This window comes from Chiloscyllium punctatum, chromosome 35, assembly GCF_047496795.1.
Source record: "Chiloscyllium punctatum isolate Juve2018m chromosome 35, sChiPun1.3, whole genome shotgun sequence".
NCBI classification, from domain to species: Eukaryota; Metazoa; Chordata; class Chondrichthyes; order Orectolobiformes; family Hemiscylliidae; genus Chiloscyllium; species Chiloscyllium punctatum.
This window is the reverse complement of record NC_092773.1, coordinates 6723386-6744899: the sequence shown is the minus strand read 5'-3', so window position 1 is coordinate 6744899 and position 21514 is coordinate 6723386. Positions and strand designations below refer to the sequence as shown.

The 21514-nt window shown below is 44.0% G+C and overlaps 1 protein-coding gene across 2 annotated transcripts in view; it reads left to right on the top strand.

Moving 5' to 3' along the window:
* Positions 1 to 21514, top strand: part of xpo7 (exportin 7) — a 105069-nt gene that overhangs the window by 2897 nt on the left and 80658 nt on the right. The window lies entirely within an intron of this gene.

Genomic DNA, 21514 nt, shown 5'->3' with positions numbered 1-21514 from the left:
ATGTCCCTGAGTCCGTTAACTGCAACGTGATAAATAACAAAATATAATCACAGTAAGAAGAACAGACTGTGGAATTTGATTTGCCAAGTCGAGAGGCAAGGGGATTAAGGGGCAGACCATTGGTATGATGAAGAGAAATGTGATAGTCAACAGGTATACAACATGGTCCCCAGGAACAGCAGTGAGGTCAATAGTCAGACCACCAGTTTTACTGGTTTGAAGAAGAGTCATAGCAGACTTGGAATGTTAACTGTGTTTCTCTCTTCACAGATGGTGCGAGACTTGCAGAGTTTCTCCACCACTTTTATTTATTTCAGATTTCCAGTGTCTGCAGTATTCTGCTTGCTTGAGTTTTCATGGTGTTTGCGGGGAAATGAGTGTAGGTCAATACTGAGGTAGAATTTGGCTGCCCTTCTTCAGATTGTATACAGAGCTCATGCACTATGTGTCAAGATTGCATAGTGCAGCACTGCACCCTTCTGCCTGAAACGGTTGCACAGATGAGCCCTCATTTCATCTGATTTGAAGGCAAGAGAGATTATTCGGTCACCGAGCGATGCTGACAGCCAACAAGACTAACATTCCTTCATCTCCAAAGGAACTGAGCAAGTGTGAAAAAAGAACTGTCAAAAGCACCTCTGCAGATGCCCAGCATTCTGGATGAAATGGCTGGAAGTGCATGTTGAACAGGAGTTTGAAGTGAAGTTCATTTCTCACACTGGTAGAGGGAGATATCTGATTACAACAAGGTGCTGGACAACTCACTGGAGTCCTTGATGAATTAGTGGCCCAGTTGGATGCTGCGATTGGAAGATGTTTGGTTGCAGATTTGGGGCATATGAGCTCATTGGAAAAGTCTCTATCAGAATTGATGATGCAAAACATTGTCAAAGTGCAAACCAAATCTTTGGTTTGAAAAATGAGTGTTCACATTTTGAACATGGATGAGGTGTGTTGTATGTCCTATATTTCATTTGTTTAACTTGTTCATTGGATGTAATTACCTTGGAAAAGGTGGCTGTGAGCTACCACCTTATAACCACAGTGCAACAACACCGGCAATGCTGTGTGGAAGGAACTTGCAGCATTTTGACCTCGTCACTACAAAGGAACAGTTTGGTCTGTGGCTTGGAGAGGAACTCGAGGAGAATGCAGTTCTCATACATCTGTCGTGTCCCTTCTCGGTGTTAGAGGTTGCAGGTTTAGAACGGTTTGTTGGATGAGCCTTTGTAATTATTTGCAGTGCATCTTGTAGATGGTGTACACTTGCTAGTGTCTATCTTAGTGAGCAGAGTCAATGCTTAAAGTTGTGGATCGTGTACGAATCAAGTGGGCTTTGCCTGATTAGTGTTGTGCTTCTTGTGTTTTTGGAGAAACAATCGTCCAGGCAAATGAGAAGTACTCGATCATACTCTAGACTTGTGTCTTGCTGATGATAGCACTGGGGAAACTGGAGGTGACTTACACAATGAAGAATTATGAGCCTTTGTGCTATTGCTGCCACAGTAGTTACATGGCCATTTCAGTTCACTAGGTAAAAACAATGACTGCAGATGCTGAAAACCAGATTCTGGATTAGTGGTGCTGGAAGAGCACAGCAGTTCAGGCAGCATCCGAGGAGCAGTAAAATCGACGTTTCGGGCAAAAGCCCTTCATCAGGAATACAGCTGTAGTTAAGTGGCAACCCCCAAGATGCTGATAGTGGGGTAATCAGAGATCGTCATGACATTGAATATCTCGGGGTGGTGGTTAGATTTTCTCTCTTTGGAGATGGTTGTTCCCTGGCACTTGGGTGACACCAGCATTGGATTGGATTAGATTAGATTAAATTCGATTCCCTATAGTTTGGCCCTTCGGCCCAACCAGTCCACACCGACCCTCCAAAGAGTAACCCACCCAGACCCATTTCCCTCTGACTAATGCACCTAACACTATGGGCAATTCACCGAACTTGCGCATCTTTGCGCAGTGGGGGGAAACCAGAGCACCTGGCGGAAAATCACGCAGACACAGGGAGAATGTGCAAACTCCACACAGACAGTCGCCTGAGGCTGGAATTGAACATGGGACCCTCATGTTGTGAGGCAGCAGTGCTAACCATTGAGCCACCATGCCGCTCATTACTTGCCACTTATTTTCTCAAGCTTTGGGATTATCGAAGTGTTGCTCGATGTGCACTGCTTCAGTATCGAATGGTGCTGATTGTTGTGCAACTATCACTTCCAGTCTTCTGATAGCGGGAGCTGAAGATGGTTGGGCCAAAGTGAAGCATAATATTCTCAGATTCCCAATACCAACATGGCATGCAAAATCAGCACATTGTCTCTAAGTGCTGGAAATAATTAATTCAACCTGTACCTTTCATCTTCACCCTGGAATTAACATATTATGAACATCTTCAATTTGAGGCTACCTTGCAGCATACTTAATGGATAGAATCATGTTCAGGATGTGTATTGATCTTGAGATTCAAGTTCTTTTGAGTGTTAACATGTGTGTTTTCCATGACTGGATAAGCCCAGTGACCCTTTTGTGTCATGTGCAATTGCTGGGTTTTCATGAGGGTGTAAATGTTGACTTTTCCAGCAAAATGCAGTGCAGGATATGGTATGGTAATGACTGCCCAGTTTGATATGTGTCCATGTTAGTCAGGTTTGCGCCCCTTCTGGAGACCTGGTTCAGCACTGTTCAGATTTATTGGTGGGTTGGTGTGGGCCAATGGGGCATTGCTTCTTGTGACCTGCCTAAGTTGTATGTGTGCAGAGTAAATAATTCTCTCCAAGTGCTGACATGTCCTGATATCTCACTCAGGACATGATTCGCAGCCAAGTATAATTGTTTTTTGGGGGGGGAGGAGGGTGGGTGTGGAGCTGGAGTGGAAGAGAGAATAAAAGCTTGCAACTGGAGAGGAAACAGTAATGATACATGATTGGAGGCTGAAGCCTCAGCTCCTCAGATTGGTTGCTTTGATGGGAGGCTGACCAATGACCATATGTTGCTTCTGAGAAGTGATTTAAAAAGTCAACAGGGTGAAGTTTCTCACTGTAATCCAGGTTGCACAAGCTGGAGCTGAGACCAATGAAATAGCAGGCCCAAACTTACAGCATAGAAACAGTCATTTTGGATATCCTGGTCTTTCATGCTGCCCACAGATCTCCAACAGTATTGATCTGCGGTTGAATATTTAGAACCAGACTGACACATGCTGCATCTTGTAACATTTCCCAGCTTCTGCCACAATTGGCAATCAGTTTTTGCTTCTCTCCAAAGTGACTTGCTTCACAATGCAAGCTTTTCCTGTTGGCTTCGAAATTGGTCAACCAATAAGAAATTTCCATCAGAAATGTGTTTGTTTTGGTTCAGAAATCTGCTAACGTGTATAAATCTTGCCATCGCCTTCTGTATTCCACGGAATACTACCGTCAGGTTACATAGCATTACAATCAAACACTCAGGAGCTTGGCAGCATTTTGGTGGATCTTCCAAAGAACAATCAACTTTTTAGATTAGACTAGACTAGACTAGACTTACAGTGTGGAAACAGGTCCTTCGGCCCAACAAGTCCACACCGACCCGCCGAAGCGCAGCCCACGCATTCCCCTACATTTACCCTGCACCTAACACTATGGGCAATTTAGCATGTCCAATTCACCTGACCCTGCACATCTTTGGAGTGTGGGAGGAAACCGGAGCACCCGGAGGAAACCCACGCAGACACGGGGACAACGTGCAAACTCCACACAGTCAGTCGCCTGAGGCGGGAACTGAACCTGGGTCTCTGACGCTGTGAGGCAGCAGTGCTAACCACTGTGCCACCGTGCCGCCCATAACACTTTTATAAAGTGTGTGACCTGAAGAGTTTTATTTTGACATATGCAGGCATTTACTCTGTGCTTTTAACTTCGCAAATTATCGGATTCTGGCTGAGGGGTAGGTCGGTAGGAGGCTAGAGGAAGGTGACCGGAGATATCAACAAGAAGTGGAAATTAAGGAGACTTTTACAAGTACAGAGAGGTCCAGGGAAGGAGTGCCACTGACAGGGTGTAGCATGATTGTAAGTTACTGTTCAGGACCATCGATTTATCAGAGAGATTGTGGAGTAGGGCGGGGGTGGCTGGTGGAATAAATCAATCAAGACTTTTATGCCCTTGTAATGTGAGTAGTTGATTCCATAGGTGAGTTCAATGATCAAAGTTCAAGAAAAAGGACATCATTCTCCTTTCCATGCAATTCCCGTTGTCACAGAAAGAAAAGCTCTGCAGCAATGAGGATGATTTGTTTGACAGTGCGATGTGCAATCTCATAGCTTTCCCATTCAGCAGGACCGTGGCTGACATCGTTAAAAAGTGGGCACCAACCTAATCTTTGAAAAGAAAAATAGCAGACAGTCCTGTCAACTCTGTGGAGTTTTCTCTGCTGCTGTCACGGGTCCAGAGCAAAAATTGAGAGAGCTGTTCCCCCCCCCCCTCAGCCACAGCCTGACCTAGTGATACTTTTGGAATCCTATTTTACAATGTCTCGAGCGACCATTGTCCAATTTTTCCCCTCAGTCAAAGCAAAACACTCTCAGACACAGTATGGTTTTCCCTCTGTCTTTATCCCGGGCCCTGGAGGGGGGAAGAGAACGATCACCTGTGTGCACAGAGACCTGGATTCCCGGTCTTCTCTGGAACAGCAGTTTCTTAATGAAATATACAGTCATTTTACAGGGAGGACCATCCAGAAAAGGCAATGTATATATTGATTGGGTGACTATTATCATCAGCAAGTATCAACATCAAAGGTTAAGCCATCTGGTGTTACCCAATGAATGTTCTTAACTTTAACCAGCTCAGCAGAATGAATACTTTTCACCTTGTTAAACTGACTTTTTTTTTAAGAAGGAGAGTCCTTGCACGCATGCGCACACCCTGGTCCAGCTCCCTCAAGAGCCAGCTCTGAGTGTTAAGGTGTCTGACACTTTTTTTTGTGCAATGCTGCATGATCACACTCCTGTTTTTTTTTTCCTTTTCTTAAAATTACCCCCACACTACTGCCTAACTGCGGTAGTGCTTATTTTTCCCCAGCACCCATGGTGTGTGTGTGCAGGTGTGAGACACAGTGAAAGACACAAGGTGCACGAATCTTTATTCAAATTCCCACCACCAGGAAGAAAGGAAAACACCCGCGTGGCCAGCGACAAGCAGTGCCCTTCACATCAAAGGACATTGCAGTGTGATCAAACAGTGAAGAGGAGGCCAGGGATCAAATCAAAATAGAGTTGGAGAGGGAAATAATGCACTCCACTGCCTGCAGCGCCCACCTCTTCCTGAACAACTCCAGCGTGTTGGTGGAAAACTGACCTTATATACCAATATGGTTAAATCGCTTGACAAAATGACTGCTTTTCCACCTTGTTAACCCATTACCCTTGCCTCCAGCACCCCATTGTTAACTGCAAGTTTTTATCTGATCTGAGTCATGCTTAGCTGAACCTTTCATTTCACCAAACTCAGAACTTAACTCTTTCCCTACCTGCTCATACCTGATGCACACACCCTTGGGTATGTGCTGTCCCACCAGAAGAACCGATCCTACACAGATGGCACTAAAATGATATATACGTGGACGAGAGATACTCTGGACATCCTCAATTACCGACTTTGGTCCCAATGAAATCTCATGGTGTCAGGGTAAAGATGGAAACCTCCCACTACCTATCAAATACTATTTTCCCTCAGCTAATGAATCTGTCCTCTTCCATCTTGACCACCACTTGGAGGAAGCACTGCAGCTGGCAAGGGCAGAGATTGTGCTCTGTGTAGTTGACTTCAGTATCCAGCACCACCTCGGATTGAGCTGGTTCAATCTGAAAAAACAGAGCTGTGAGACTGGGTTTGTGGCAGCTAATGAGGAAACCAACAAGAGGGGAAAATAAATAACCTGACCTCGTGCTCACCAATCTGCCTGTTTCGGGTGCGTCTGGGTGAATAATTTTAGTAATAATGACTACTGCACAGTCCTTTGGAGACCAAGTCCTGTCTTCACATTAAGTATATCCTCCATCACGTGTGACACTATCACTGTGGGAGAGACGTCACACATAGTCAGTAACTAAGGACTCTGCATCCTTGAGCTGCTTTGGGCCATTAACAGCAGAATCATTCTCCAGTACAATCTGCACCCTCAAGGCCCAGCATATCTCCCACTTAACCATTATTGTCTAGCCAAGAGACTATCCATGGTTAAATGAAAACTGCAGGCGGGCTTGCCAGGAAACCAGCAGGTATACCTGGTGAAGCTACCGTGCAGGACTAGTGTGCCAAGTAGCAAACAGGCATCTGACAAGGTAAAGCTAATCTGTGACCAACACACCAAATGGGAACTCTTGCAGCCACACTGTATCAACTCATGAATGATGGGACCAATTAAACCGTTCATTTGCAAGGAAAGATCGATAAATATCCCTGTCCACACTGATCAGAGAGTCGCACATGAATACACAAGTTCAGGCTCCGCATTCGCCAGTAAATTCTCCATCTTGGCTTTCTCCAGAGGTCCCCAGCATCACAGATACTAATCTTCTGATAATTTGATTCACTCCCGGTGATATCATGGAATTATTCAACTGCCAAGGGCTGAGGAGTGGCAGATGGAGTTTAATTTAGATCACTGTGAGGTGCTGCATTTTGGAAAGGTAAATCAAAGCAGGATTTACACACAGCCAGGCAAATCAGAGCAGGACTTATACACTTAATGGTAAGGTCCTGGAGAGTGTTGCTGAACTAATAGGCTTGGAGTACAGGTTCATAGTTCCTTGAAAGTGGAGTCATGGGTAGATAGGATAGTGAAGAAGACACTTGGTATACTTGTTTTAATTGGTCAGAGCACCGTCTATAGGAGTCGGGAGGTCATGTTGCGGCTGTACGAGACATTGGTTCGGCCACTTTTGGAATATTGCATGAAATTCTGGTCTCCCTGACATAGAAGGGATATTGTAAAACTTGAAAGGGTTCAGAAAATATTAGCAAGGATGTTAGGGTTTGGAGGGTTTGAGCGATAGAGGCTAAATAGGCTGGAACATCAGAGGCTCAGGGGTGACCTTATCGAGGTTTAGAAAATCATGGGGGTGACAGAGGCACTGTGTGTTTTCCCAGGGTTGGTGAGTCCAGAGCTAGAGGGCATAGTTTTAAAGTGAGGGGGAAAGATTTAGAGGGGATCTTCTGACCACTTTTTCTCTGAGGGTGGTGCATGTATGATAAGCTGCCAAAGGAGGTGTTGGAGGCTGGTAGAAATACAACATTTAAAGGCATCTGGATGGGTGTATGAACAGGAAGGGTATAGAGGGATGTGGGCCAAATTCTGGCAAATGGGACGAGATCAGTTTTTAGGATATCTGATCAGCATGGATGGGTTGAACTGAAGGGTCTGTTTCCGTATTGTATATCTCTATGATTATCAGTGATGGAAGGGCTAATCAACCGTTAATTAAACAGTATTTGCTTAGCAATAGCTTGCACCTCTGCTACTGACCTCATTACAGGTTTGATTCAAGTATAGACAGCGAGCTCAGTTCCAGAGGTGAGAGTGACTGCCTTTGACATCACCCGAGCAGCATTTGACTGATTATGTAGGGATCAGGGGCAATCCCTCCACTGTTTAGAGTCACACTTGGTACATAGGAAGCTGGTTGTGGTTGTTGGAGGTCAGTCCTCTCAGCTCTGGGACATCTCTGCAGGAGTTCCTCAGGGTAGTGTCCGAGGCACAACCATCTTCAGCTGCTTCATAAATGATCGTCCCTCCATCAGAAGGTCAGAAGTGGGGATATTTGCTGAGGCACATGCTCATATTTTTAAAGTCCCTCACAGCCCAGTTGCCTAAACGCTCTCCCCTGTCTTTTGAAATGCTCTGAAATCTTTCCTCTCTAAACACATCTGTCTGCTGTATCCTGACATTTCATCATTTTTATGAAACTGCTCGATCTGTGGTGTTCACATTGAAGTTATAATTAAAATGCAAGTTGTGCAAGGGACTTGATGTTTGAAACAAAACTTCATCATGCAACTGAGTAAGAAGTGATATTCTCCTGTCAGCACCTCATCTGAGTTATTGTGAGAAATGTTCACAGTTTTCTTAAGAAAAAGTAGAAGAATTTAAGAGTTCAAAACCTTCATCGACTGTTCCAGTCATTTCTTTGAATGTGATTTATATTCAAAAATGATCTGTGTCACTGTAGCATGTCAGATCAGTGACAGGCTGGCAGCTGGTTTGGTTATTCTTGCTGTGCTCACTCTGTGGTGTCAGTTGTATTGCTATTGACTTTTATGTCTAAGGACTGTTATCGATGGTTTTGTGATAGTGTCAAATTTCCCCTTCTTGATTTTTATATCTGAATCTAAGGTGTTTCCTTTTTGATAACTACTTTTCAAACAACAACAGTTCTCATCTTCCTCCTTTGATTCACTGGTGGCAATATCCCTTCATCTATTTTCACTCTCTTCAAGCTTTGCAAATTGTACTGAACTCCTGTTCCCCTGACCTGGTCTTTCTGTGCATCCCTGCTTCTTTTAACTGAGCATTGTTTTTCCTTAGATGTCCATGCCTTCACACTTTTCAAAGATGGGCCTTTCCTGTCTTCCCTGTGCCATTACTTGATAATCTCTTTGTTCCTTCTTCTGTCTCCCATGCAAGAGCCTGAGAATGAGAATGACTGATGTTGATAGATGCTGAGTCAGCTCCTTTCGAAGATATCAATTCATCCCAAATCCATAACCACCTTGTGTCGTTCATTGCAGATATTCTGCAGTGTGGTATTGATTATGAGCTCCATCTTGCACTAAGAATGGAGTTCTCTCGCAATGAAACAAGACTGGACCAGAGATATTGTTTTGGCCCTTGAAAAGCTGTACCATTACAACACGCTGTGACCCACAAGTGAGAGTCAAGTCATAGATTGTTGAATTTGTTCATGATGCTCTTTGTTATGAATCAACTGTTCAATGGATCCATGGGAATTCCCTTTCTTCTCTTTAAATCATGTCACAGAACTTCTCAGTATTCATCTCAGCAGGCAGATCCTGTCTCATTCCAATGTCTTTGTCTCATAAATAAACTTTGAACTGCACCTCAAAGCTCACTCAGTAATTGGCTGAATTGTCAGATTATGCCATTCAAGTGGGACTGAGCCCAGAACTTTGTGTGTCAAGAGACTTGGGTTAAGTGGGCAGAATGCTTCTCTGATGGTCATGCCCAGACATTGAGAGTTCCATGGGGAAAAACATCAGGATACCTTTTAAATGGTTCATGGGAAATTGTGTCACTGGCTATGGCAGTATGTCTTGGCGGATATTTGTTGCTCTTGAAGGTTGTGGTGAGCTGTTGTCTTGAGGAGCTGTAGTCTGTTTGGGGTAGCTACATTTAAAATTCCCATAAGGGAGTTACAAGCAACCCTGAAGGAACAGTGATGTGTTTCCAAATCGGGATGGTGAGTGACTGAAAGGGCAATATGTAGGGGTTGGTGTTCCCATGTATCTACTGTCCTTGTCCTTCTAGATGGTTGTGGGTTTGGAAGGTACTGTTGAAGGAGGCTTGGTGTGTTTCTGTCGTACAGCTTGTTGATGGTACACACTGCTGCTACTGGGTGTTGGGAGGTGGAGAGCATTGGAGTGTCAGTCACACAGCTATGTTTTCCTGGCTGGTGTCAAGTTTGAGTGTTGTTGGAGCTGTACTGATCCAAACAAGTCAGGAGTATTCCATCACACTGCTTACCTGTCACATGGGAATACTGGCCAGGATTTGGAAAGTCAGGGGGTGACTTAATTGAGACATTCCTCATCTCTGATTTGCTTTCATTGGAATTGTCTTCCTAAGTTTGCTGATGACACCAAGATTAGCATTGCACAGGACATGAAGACGGTTATCTGTGATTCCAAAGAGGTGTTGATCAATTGGGTCAATGCCCAAGGGCTGGCAAATGGAGTTTAATTTGGATAAATGCAAACAAGGTATTGCATTTTGGTGAAGGTACAATTAAATCTGAGGCATTCGGTCATGTCGTGGAACAGAGACCAGTGGGTTCAGGTGCAAAATGCTTTGAAGTTGGCATTGTAGAAATGGGGTGGTTCAGGAGGGGTCTGGTACACTTCCCTTTATTGCTCAGTCCTTTAAGTAAAGGATTTGGGACATTATGTTGAGGATCTACAGTACATTGGTGAGGCCTCTTCTGGAGTATTGTGTCCAGTTTTGGTCACCCTGTTATGGCAAGGGTATTATTAAGCTGGAAAGGGTTCAGAAAGCATTTACTGGGATGTTGCTGGGTATGGAAGACTTGCATAATGAGGACAGGTTGGATAGGGTGGAACTTTATTCACTCCAGTGTTGGAGGTTGAGAGTGCACCTTAGAGAGTTTTATAAAATGTTGAGGGGCTTGGATAAGGTGAATGGCAGGTAGCTTTTCCCTCGGGTGAGAGGAGAGAGATTTAAAAACAACATGAAGGGCAACGTTTTTCCTCGGATGTTAGTGTATGGAATGAACTTGCAACGGAAGTAGTACATGCAGGTATAGTTAGAACACTTAAAAGACATTTCGGGAAATTTATGAACAGGAAAGGTTTGGAGAGCTGTGGGCCAAGCACAAACAGATGGGTCTTGTTTCGTTTGGGATTATAGACTGGATGAACCTTAGGGTCTGTTACAGTGCTCTATGACTCAATATGGCTGATCCATTTCAATTTCGATGTTGATAGTAACCCCCAGGTTATTGACTGTTGACAATTCAAAGATGGCAATACTATGAAGAGTTGGTGGTTAGACTCTTATGTTGGAGACTGTCATTGCCTGGCACAATGTGGTGCCAGTGTTATGAGCTATTGGTCAGCCCAAACCCCCAACTGGCTTATGTCTGCAGTAGCAAAATCCTTTGTCACTGAAGAGGAAGACATGCATGTTTCTAGTGCTTTTAGCAGCATGTGGATGTCGCAAAGGTTTCTCCAGGCCATCATATACCAGTCACATACAGTTACTGCTGTGTCACAGGCAAAAGACGTGTTGGGGTGAATTTAAATCAGGATTGCTGTCTCCCTCCTTAGCCTGAAAAAGCTTAGCATTGTTTGTCTCTTTTCCTAATTTCTTTGAATAAGGCAAGCTCTTCAGTCCTTCATTTTCAATTCCAGGTCTTTCAGTAAACCCACTGCAAATCACAAATTGAGTAGTTTAAAAGGTTGAAAAGCAGAAGGACTTGCTTTGCTGCTCCATCTGCCTACATAGAAACACTGCAGGAGTTAAAGAAGGCAGGAGTTGAGCTAGGTCCTCAATTTGGTTTGGTCAATACAGGGGCTTTAAAATTTGGTTCTTGTGAGTTCCAACCGCAGAGGTCAGTGTTCACTAACACTTTCCTGAATGAGCTGGACCCATTAGTTTTCCTTGTTGACGGAAAAGCTGAGGCACAATTTTTTCCAAGAGTGAAGCACAATTGGAAGGTTTGAGCAAGGTGCCTTTTCAGCCTGGGATCTGCCTGGCCACTGCAGGTGAAGCAATAATTGTCTTAAAATCGCAGTGTTGTTGATATTTTCTGACAGCACATTGAGAGAGGTTATGACACATATCTGGAGCAGTTGGACATTGAATGTGGGCCTTCAGGCCCAGAGAAGAGACACTGCCACCACAGCACTGCGCAGTTCAACAGTGAGAAAGAAATGGCTCTTTTGTGGTGCAGGTGACCCATCTCATTCAGGGAATTGGCAAGTTGTTAAGCTGGCAGTGAGGATTCCTTGGTTGCTAAGTGCCTTTGAAAGCATTATTGTCCACCTTCGCGTCATGGGTCTTGCTTTGCTCAGGGCTTTAAGACAGGAGACAGAAGATGGTGGGAACGGGTTGTTTTTCAGACTGAAAGCCTATGACCAGCAGCGTGCGTTAAGGATCGGTGCTGGGTCCACTGCTTTTTGTCATTTATTTACATGAATGATTTGGATGTGAACATAGGAGGAATGGTGAGTAAGTTTGCACATGACACCAAATTGGTGGTGTCGTCAACAGTGAAGAAGGTGAGCTCCGAGTACAACAGGGTCTTGATCAGGTGGGTCAGTGAGGTGAGGAGTGGCAGCTGGAGTTTCAGTGAATGTGAGGTGTTGTGTTTTGATAAGGCTAATCAGGGCACAACTTACACACTCATTAGTAGGATCAAAGGGAGTGTTGTTGAACCATGAGACTGAGAGATGCAGGAATGCAGCATTTGGCACACCTGTCAGTGCATTGAGTAAAGCCGTTGGGCATCATTGAGGTCACCTATGGAATCGTGTTCAGTTTTGGTCTCCCTGCTATAGGAAGGATGTTGTGAAACCTGAAAGGGTTCAGAAAAGATTTACAAGGATGTTGCCAGGGTTGGAGGATTTGAGCTCAAGGGAGAGGTTGAATAGGCTGGGGCTCTTCTCTCTGGAGCATCTGAGACTGAGGGGTGATCTTATGGAGGCTTATAGAATCATCTGGGGCATGGATAAGGTCAATAGACAAGGTCTTTTCACTGGGATGGGGGAGTCCAGAACTAGAGGGCGGAGGTATAGATGAGAAGGGAAAGAGAAGAGGGACCGAAGGGGCAACTGTTTCTCACAGAGGGTGGTGCATGGATGAAATGAGCTGTCAGAGGAAGTGGTGGTACAATTGCAACAGTTAAAAGGCATCTGGGTGGAGATATGAAGAGGAAGGGTTTAGAGGGAAATGGGCCAAGTGCTGGCAAATGGGACTAGATTAGGTTAGGATATCTGGGCAGCATGGGTGAGTGAGACCGAAGGGTCTGTTTCTGTACTGAACAGTTCTAACTTTCTGGCTGGAAACAGACTGTTTCCAACTCCTTTTTGCAGTTTTAGCTGGAATGTCTGATCAGTGAAGTGACCTCAGAAGCATTTGGCTTGCCAGTTTTTCTTTATGCCCTCTGACCATCACAGTTGAGAGAGGTAGCAAAAAAGTTAATTCCTGCAGAGCAAATTCCTCCCAACAGCAATGTGATATCAACTGGCTTATCTTTACTATCTGTGGTGTGGTTTGAGGATGAAATATTGGCAGAACACCAAGAAGCACACCTTCTCCTGTGGATTCTGGATGTGAGATCCAAAAGATGGCACCTTCAAAGATGCAACCTGCCTTGAAATATGACTGTGGAGTGGCAAACCTTCACCTGTATGCTGGAGCATTGGGTTTGACCTTGAACCTGGGAGCTTGTGATTCAAACGTGAATAAGTGAGTGACTGAGCCAGGCAGCAATTGTGATCAGATTGTTGTGAGTTCGGTTAAATTTTGCTTGTTCGTGAGAGGAAAGGATGTTGATTTAATGCTGCACTCGATTAGATCTTCACCAGAGTCTTTGCAAGGAATGTTAAACTGAGATGCAGTTCAAGTGGATTTTGCAGATATCCAGTTCATTGTTGGATGCAGAGCAGAAGAGGTATTGCATTATTCATCTCACTGTTTGTTCTGAACTCTTGTCATGCACATAGTGGCTCTCTGCTTTTGCTGAGACCAGCCTTGCATTGACCACGTACGTGTGTTGAGTTTCTTCGATCTGCATGATGCCAGTACACGCAAGTTGTTGCCTTGAAACCACTTTGGGACTTGCGGTTGTGAATAGTATGTGGTAATTGTAAACCTTTGACATCTGAAGCAGTACATCTGATTTCCAGTGACTTTGATCTGAAACCAAAAGGCTATCAAGATCAGGGTACCAGCTTCAATGCAGTTTACACCCAAATTATGTTGCAGTATGAAATTTGGAAGAATGGTGTCAGGGATGCAAAGACACTGGCTGTCATTTCTGCCAATGATTCACAATTGTTTTGTTTGAAGAGCCTGTTTTTGAAATAGGCAAGAAATCATGGATTCTCTGTATGATGTAAAAGCAGAGATTCTCAGCAGGTTTGGCAGCCTCTGTCTCGAGAGAGAAGCAGACTTAGTCTTTTGAATCGAGTGGCCCTCTTGTTCTGAAGAAGCCGAAAATTTGAAACCTTGTCCCTCATTTCTATTCTGCATTTGCTGCCAGATCTGCTGAGCTTCTCCAACACTCCAATGTTTTTGTTTCATTTGTCACCATCCACAGTTCATTGATAATCTTTGTGTTTTTTAACACCTGGGTGAATTTGCCTTTTGGCACCCCATCTTTTTGTTGAAGTTGGAAACGGTTTGTAAAAATCTGTCTTGTCTTGTCTTAAACAAATGTAAAGTTGCCAGGTGCTCTGCATAGACTTTGTAATGGTGGGTCAACCTGGAGAAATTTGTGTGTTGTGTTTCGGACTCCTACCTAGATGCTCCCCTCTGAGCTGAGACAGTCAGCCTACTCTACACCACGCCATGGTGTAACAGCTGCTCATTCACATCCTGCTTAGCTGCTTTGCAGTTGCTCCAGAATATCCTTGCCAAACCCCAAAGATCCACAGATCCCAGTTCAAAAGTCTGATTTGACCTATTTGAAGGGCAGAAACCGAGTGCACTTCCACCACTGAACAAGACTGTTTACAGTGAACATGAGATTCTCGCCATTTCTTCAGTTTTACACTTGCATCATTACAGCTGCATCACTTATCAAGTTTGCTCCAACTTTTTTACCCCAGCCATTATTTTCAGAAACTGATGGTGTTGGAATTTTCCACATTGCACTTCTGTTGGATATTAAGAGTCATAGAGATTCACAGTGTGATTCTTCACCGTCTTTTGGCCACAGCCCACCTTAGAGCTCTTCTCAGCTTCCAGGGACCCCTTTCAAACAGGGATGCAAAATGAAAAAGGTAGGCAGAAAATAATTTCTTATTGAATACCAAGATAACTTGAACATTCTGACATACTGGATAAAACTTGAAAAAAAGACCGTATGACATTAAACATCTGTCAGGCCTAATGCAATCCTTGAGCTTGCTGCGTTTCTACAAGTTTTGTGATACCGGGCTGCAAATGAAATTCGGCTTGGATATTGCATCGGTTCAGTTACCAGTGTTTCCGTAAACTTTTGGGGCTCCCCATCTCATAGTTTTCAGTCTGTGCCCCCTTCAAATGTGCCAGGTCCCCGAATGGGGCCATATGATACCTGTTGAGGATGGCTGTCCTAAAATCTGACATCCCATTTGCCAGCACCTGGCCCATATCCCTCTAAACTCTTCCTATTCATATACCCATCCAAATGCCTTTTAAATGTTGTCATTGTACCAGCCTCCACCACTTCCTCTGGCAGCTCATTCCATACACGTACCACCCTCTGTGTGAAAAAGTTGCACCTAAGGTCTGTTTTAAATCTTTCCCCTTCTCTCCCCCCCCCCCCCCCCCCAAACCTCTGCCCTCTAGTTCTGGATCTTGTCTGTTTACCCTGTCTGAACCCTTTCAAGTTTTACAACTTCCTTCATGTAGGAGGGAGACCAGAATTGCACACAGTATTCCAAAAGTGGCATACCACTGTCCTGTACAGCCGGAACATGACTTTCCAGTTCCTGTGCACAATGCACTGACCATGAAGACGAACATACCAAATGTCATCTTCCCTTTCCAATCTACCTGCGACTCCACTTTCAAGCAACTATCAGTCTGCACTCCAAGATCTTTCTGTTCAGCAACACTCCCTCGGACATTTCCATTCGGTGTCCAAGTCCTGCGTTGATTTGTCTTTCCAAAGTGCAGCACCTCACTTTGACCGAAATGAAACTCCATCTGCCACTCCTCAGCCCACTGGCCCATCTGATCTAGATCCCGCTGTACTGAGATGACCTTCGCTGTCCACTAGACCTCCAATCTTGATGTCATCTGCAAACTTACTAACTATACCTTCTATGGTTACATCCGAATCATTTATATTAATGACAAAAGGCAGTGGACCCAGCAACTGGTCACAGGCCTCCAGTCTGAAAAACAACCCTCCATCACCACCCTCTGTCTTCTATCTTCAAGCCAGTTCTGTATCCAAATGGCTAGTTCTCCCTGTATTCCGTGAGATCTAACCTTGCTAACCAGTCTCCCATTGGGAACCTTGTTGAACACTTACTGAAGTCCATGTAGATCATATCTACCACTCTGCACTCATCAATCCTCTTTTGTTACTTCAAAAAACTCAACCAAGTTTGTGAGACATGATTTCCCATGCACAAAGTCATGTTGACTATCCCTAATCAGTCCTTGCCTTTACAAATACATGTCACTCAGGATTCCCTTCAACAACCTGCCCAAATCCTATGTCAGGCTCACTGGTCTGTTGTTCCCTGGCTTGTCTTTATCAGTTTTCTTAAATAGTATCACCACATTAGTCAGTATTCCGCCACCTCATCTGTGACTATCGATGATACAAATATCTCAGCAAGGGCCCCAGCAATCGCTTCCCACAGGGCTCTCGAATACACCTGATCAGGTCCTGGGGATTTATCCACTTTTATGCATTTCAAGGCAATCACTTAAAAATCAAGACAATCAGCACTTCCTCCTCTGGAAGATGGACATTTTTCAAGATGTCACCATCTGCTTTCCTACATTCTATATCTTCCATGTCCTTCTCCACAGTAAATATTGATGCTTAGTACTTGTTTAATCTCTTCCCCCATCTCTTGCGGCTCCACACAAAGGCCACCTTGCTGATCTTTGAGGGGCTCTGTTCTCTCCCTAGTTACCCTTTTGTCCTTAATGTATTGATAAAATCCCTTTGGCTTCTCCTTAACTCTATTTGCCAAAGCTATCTCATGTCCCCATTTTGCCCTCCTGATTTCCCTCTTAAGTCTACTCCTACTTCCTTTATACTCTTCTAAGGATTCACTTGATCTATCATGTATATACCTGACATATGCTTCCTTCTTTTTGTTGAGGTAACCCTCAATTTCTCCAGTGATCCAGTATTCCCTATACCTACCAGCCTTGCGCCTGTCACTGTCACAGAAACACACTGTCTCTGGATTCTTGTTATCTCATTTCTGAAGGTTTCCCATTTTCCAGCCATCCCTTTACCTGTGAACATCTGCCCTCAATCACCTTTTGACAGTTCTTGCCTAATACCATCAAAATTAGACTTTCTCCCATTTAGAACTTCAACTTTTCAATCTGGTCTATCCTTTTCCATCACTATTTTAAAACAAATAGAATTATTGTCTCTGGCCCCAAAGTGCTCCCCCACTGACACCTCAATCACCTGCCCTGCCTTATTCCCCAAGAGTAGGTCAAGTTTCTCTTGTGGATACATTCACTTACTCACTCAGAAAATTTTCTTGTACACAATTTACAACTTCCTCTCCATCCAAGCTCTTAACACTATGGCAGTCCCAGTCTCTGTTTGGAAAGTTAAAATCCCCTGCCATTACCACCCAAGCATTCTTAGAGATAACGGAAATATCCTTAGAAATTTGTTTCTAAATTTCTTACTGATTGTTAGGGGAGTCTATGATACAATCCCAATCAGGTGATCTTCCCTTTCTTATTTCTCAGTTCCATCCAAATAACTTGCCTGGATGTATTCCCAGGAATATCCTCCCTAAGTACAGCAGTAATACTATCCCTTATCAAAATTGCCACCCCTCCTCCTCTCTTGCCCCCCCCCCCCCCCTTTCTATTCTTGCTATAGAATTTATTTCTGTGTCGTCTTGTCACAGCTTTGGAGAACTGAGTTCAGTTTTGTGAATTTGCCGAGATATGAACAGATGCACAATAAAGCACCTGTGGAGAGAAAATGAGACCTTGAGAATTGGGAAAAATTTTGGTCTGCACTTGCTAAGTGCACTTGCAAGCGAAATGGATGATGTCAAAAAGTGAGCTCTGTGCTAGAATGGACCATCTGAGGGGTTTTCCAACGTAAGGAATGGTGAGGCATGGCAAGTGGAGATGCAACTGGGGCAAGTAAAGGAACAAGATGAGTTGAGGACTTTTGATTGGCAATAGCAGAATGATCTTCAAGGAGAAAGTGAGGATTGCAGATGCTGGAGATCAGAGCTGAAAATGTGTTGCTGGAAAAGCGCAGCAGGTCAGGCAGCATCCAAGGAACAGGAGAATCGACGTTTCGGGTATAAGCCCAAATAGCAGAATGATCCCCAAGTTCTGTTGTTGTCATAAGGCTTGCATCGTCAGCAGGAATTAGAATCCCTGCAGTGTAGAAACAGGCCCTCCAGCCCAATCAGTCCACACCCGCCCTCCAAAGAGTAACTCACCCAGACCCATTCACCTACTCTATATTTACCCCTGACTAATACACCAAACCTACACATCCCTATGGGCAATTTAGCATGGCCAGTTCACATAACCTGCACATCTTTGGAATGTGGGAGGAAACTGGAGCACCCTGAGGAAACCCACGCAGACGTTGGGACGATGCGCAAACTCCACTCAGACAGTCACCCGAGGTGGAATCGCACCTGGTCTCTGGCTCTGTGGGACAGCAGTGCTAACCACTGAGCTGCCCCTTGGTGTTTGATCACTCACTGCGTCTTGTTATTGTCATTCCATTTGAAGAACATCTCCAGTTGAGGAGCATTTCCAAGTATGGCTGATGCATGGGCACCAACCGTTCAATCTGTGACAATAAGTTGAAGAGGGGTGTATCAGTGTTAGGGATTGCCTGCAATGTGTTTCTTTTGGCACAGGATCCATAGAAATGGCATTGGGCGCTTGGGCTCAGTCAGAATATGCTGCAGCCCAGCCAGGCAGAAAACATTCCAAGCTTTTGTGTGCTGTTGTCATAGTGCACCACAAGAAAGTCTTTTTCATCGGTTTGTTATGGTTGTATTAATATGTTCAATTAAATGAAGTGGTTGCTTGTTAGCCTTGTTGATTTGATAGCTGTCAATCAGTAAAGGGGAGGGTGAATCCCATTGATTAGAATGAATAGAAATAATCGGGGAATATCACGAAGCTGTGGAGCAGTTGGGGCTTCCATGATGAGACTCTTCTTCCCCCCCCCCCCCCCCCCCGCCCCGACCCTCCTGTGACAAGTATAAATTGAGCTTATTCACACTTTCCCAGAGGTCACTTAGAAAATGATGTTGAGAAGAAGTTGTTTGCGCAACATTACACAGTCATACAGCAGCGAAGCAGACTTTTCAGTCCAACCAGTCTGTGCTGACCTTAATCCTGAACTGAACTAGTCCCGCCTGCCTGCATTTGGCCCGTATCCCTGCAAACATTTCTCATTCATGTACTTGCCCAAATGTTTTTTAAACATTGTACCAACATGCACCACTTCCACAGGAAGTTCTTTCCACACAGGAGTCACCCTCTGTGGAAAAAAATGGCTCTTCATTTTTTAAAAATCTCTGTCCTCTCGCCTTAAAAGTGTGCCCATTACTCTAGAAATCTCCCATCCTGGAGTAAAGGCAACATTCATTTACCCTATCTGTACCCCTCATGATTTTATAAACTTCTAGTGAGCCACTTCTCTACTCCTATTGTCCAGTGAAAGAAGTCCCAGCTTATCCAGCCTTTCTTTCTAACTCAAACCTTCCAATCCCTGTAATATCATCTGGCTACACTTTGGCCTTATGTAAAATGGATCATCTGCTGCACTGGTGGTCTCCCTACTTCGGAGCCACGAGGCCCAGGTTCAAGTCCCACCTGCCCTTGTCATGTCTCAGTGTGTCTGAACAATTGTGTAAAGTTTACTAAATAGTGTCATCCTGGCTGATTGAGTGAACAATTTCTTCAGAATTAAAACCCAATGGTGTTGAAGCCTGAGTTCAGGGCATTTCTTGTTACTGTATGATATCACCTCCCCACTGCAGCACCAGGGAAGTGGTGTCCTATCAGCAAAAAACATCTTTTGGTTTCAGCATTCAACCTTTCCTGCTTGAAGGCTGTCGTCCTGTTTCCGTGTCAGTCGAAGCAAACGCTCAGCAACACACTATGGTTCCACCTTCTTCATTTTTATTCCGAGCCCTGAGAGAGTGGTCCCCCATGTACACAAGGACATGAGTTCTATCTCCTCTTGAACAACCGATTCTGAAGGAAATATAGGGACACTTACAGAGAGCAGAATCCAAATAAGGCAACATCTGTATTGATTGGGTGACCCTCCGAGCAAGCATCAACAGTAAAGAATACGCGATCTGGTATTACACAATAGATGTTCTTCACCTTGTTAAATCACTATCCTTGCCTCCAGCACCTCATTGTTTATGCAAGTTTTCATCTGGGCCAAGTCATGCCAGCTAAGCCATTGTTAAGCAACACTAAGCTTAATTCTTTCCCTACCTGATACTGTTCACAAGGGGAGTGGGCTCACCTTGTCTGTTGCTCCATCACTCCCCACCACTAAAGCGAGACTGTCTGGTTGTTTGCCAAACTCTTCAAACAGCAATGATTGCACTTTAAAAGCAGTTGTTCAATCTCAGCTTTTGGACTGCCCAAGGCACTACTGAAATTTTACGGAGCTTTCTGGCTTTCCTTTCTGTTGACTTAAACAAAACTGCATTGAGGTATTTATTTGTTCAATAAAACATAATGAGATTATCTCCCCATTGTAAACATATACGTCCCACAACCTGCTATTGTGTCCTGTGACATGACAGCAAGTTTCATCAGACTACAGAGACAGTTGACTCACAGTGGAGATTGCTTTTGTTTATGAAACAAAATCTGGGCTTGTGTGTGTGTATAGAATTCTCTGCAGCTGAAACTGGGCCATTGTCTATTTTTTTTATAGGAAAATAAAAAATAAGAATCCTCCAAGCGACAGTGTGAAGACATAAAAACCAAAAGAACTCTGGATACAGTAAATCAGAAACAAAAATAAGTTTCTGGAAAAGCTCAGCAGGTCTGGCAGCATCTGTGAAGAGAAATCAGAGTTCATGTTTTGGGTCCAGCGACCCTTCCTCAGTGCAAAGATGTCCCTTCCTTGTTGAATTAATTCGTGAGTAATTAATTGTCAGAGATTTTGTGCTTTTTTCAACTTGATCCTCAGCAGCCAGTGCTAATAGACATGTGTTCTGAACTTTTATGACCGAGGCTGACAGAGGTGATTGGTATTAAACAATCAAACCTGTGGAAAGTATCAAACATAAAAAGGTTTACTAACTGCCAAAACTTTTTCAGACTTTGATATGAAATCTACTCTGACCTGAAGCTTTTGTGAAGTAATGTCACTATGTTTACTTATTTTCGTGGGTAATATTGGCTTGGCTGACAGGGCCAGCATTTATTGAGAAGGTGCATGTGAGGATCCTATTGAACCAATACAGTCCATCTTGATGCAACTTTGATTATATTGCTATGTTGTTTCCGACAGTGCAATACATTTCCTCGTAATCTCTGTCAGCATCTCTTTCATCAGTGAAAGATGAACCATGTGATATTATTTAACTGGTGGAATGGATATTCTTTAACCCCTGTTACACCATCATCACTCCACCTTCTTAGGCCCATTGCACAAAACAACAAGTGAAACGGTTCTGTGCAGTTAAGTAGTTCCTTTTATGAGTGTTTAAATTCTCATCCTTGTTTTCAACTTTCAGCCTGTCCTGTTTCTTCAGTTTTTGTGCTTTTGGCCTCTAGTGTCTCGCAGGTTTAACTTGCTCCATTATTGTGGCTCTTCATCAGCTTCCTTGGC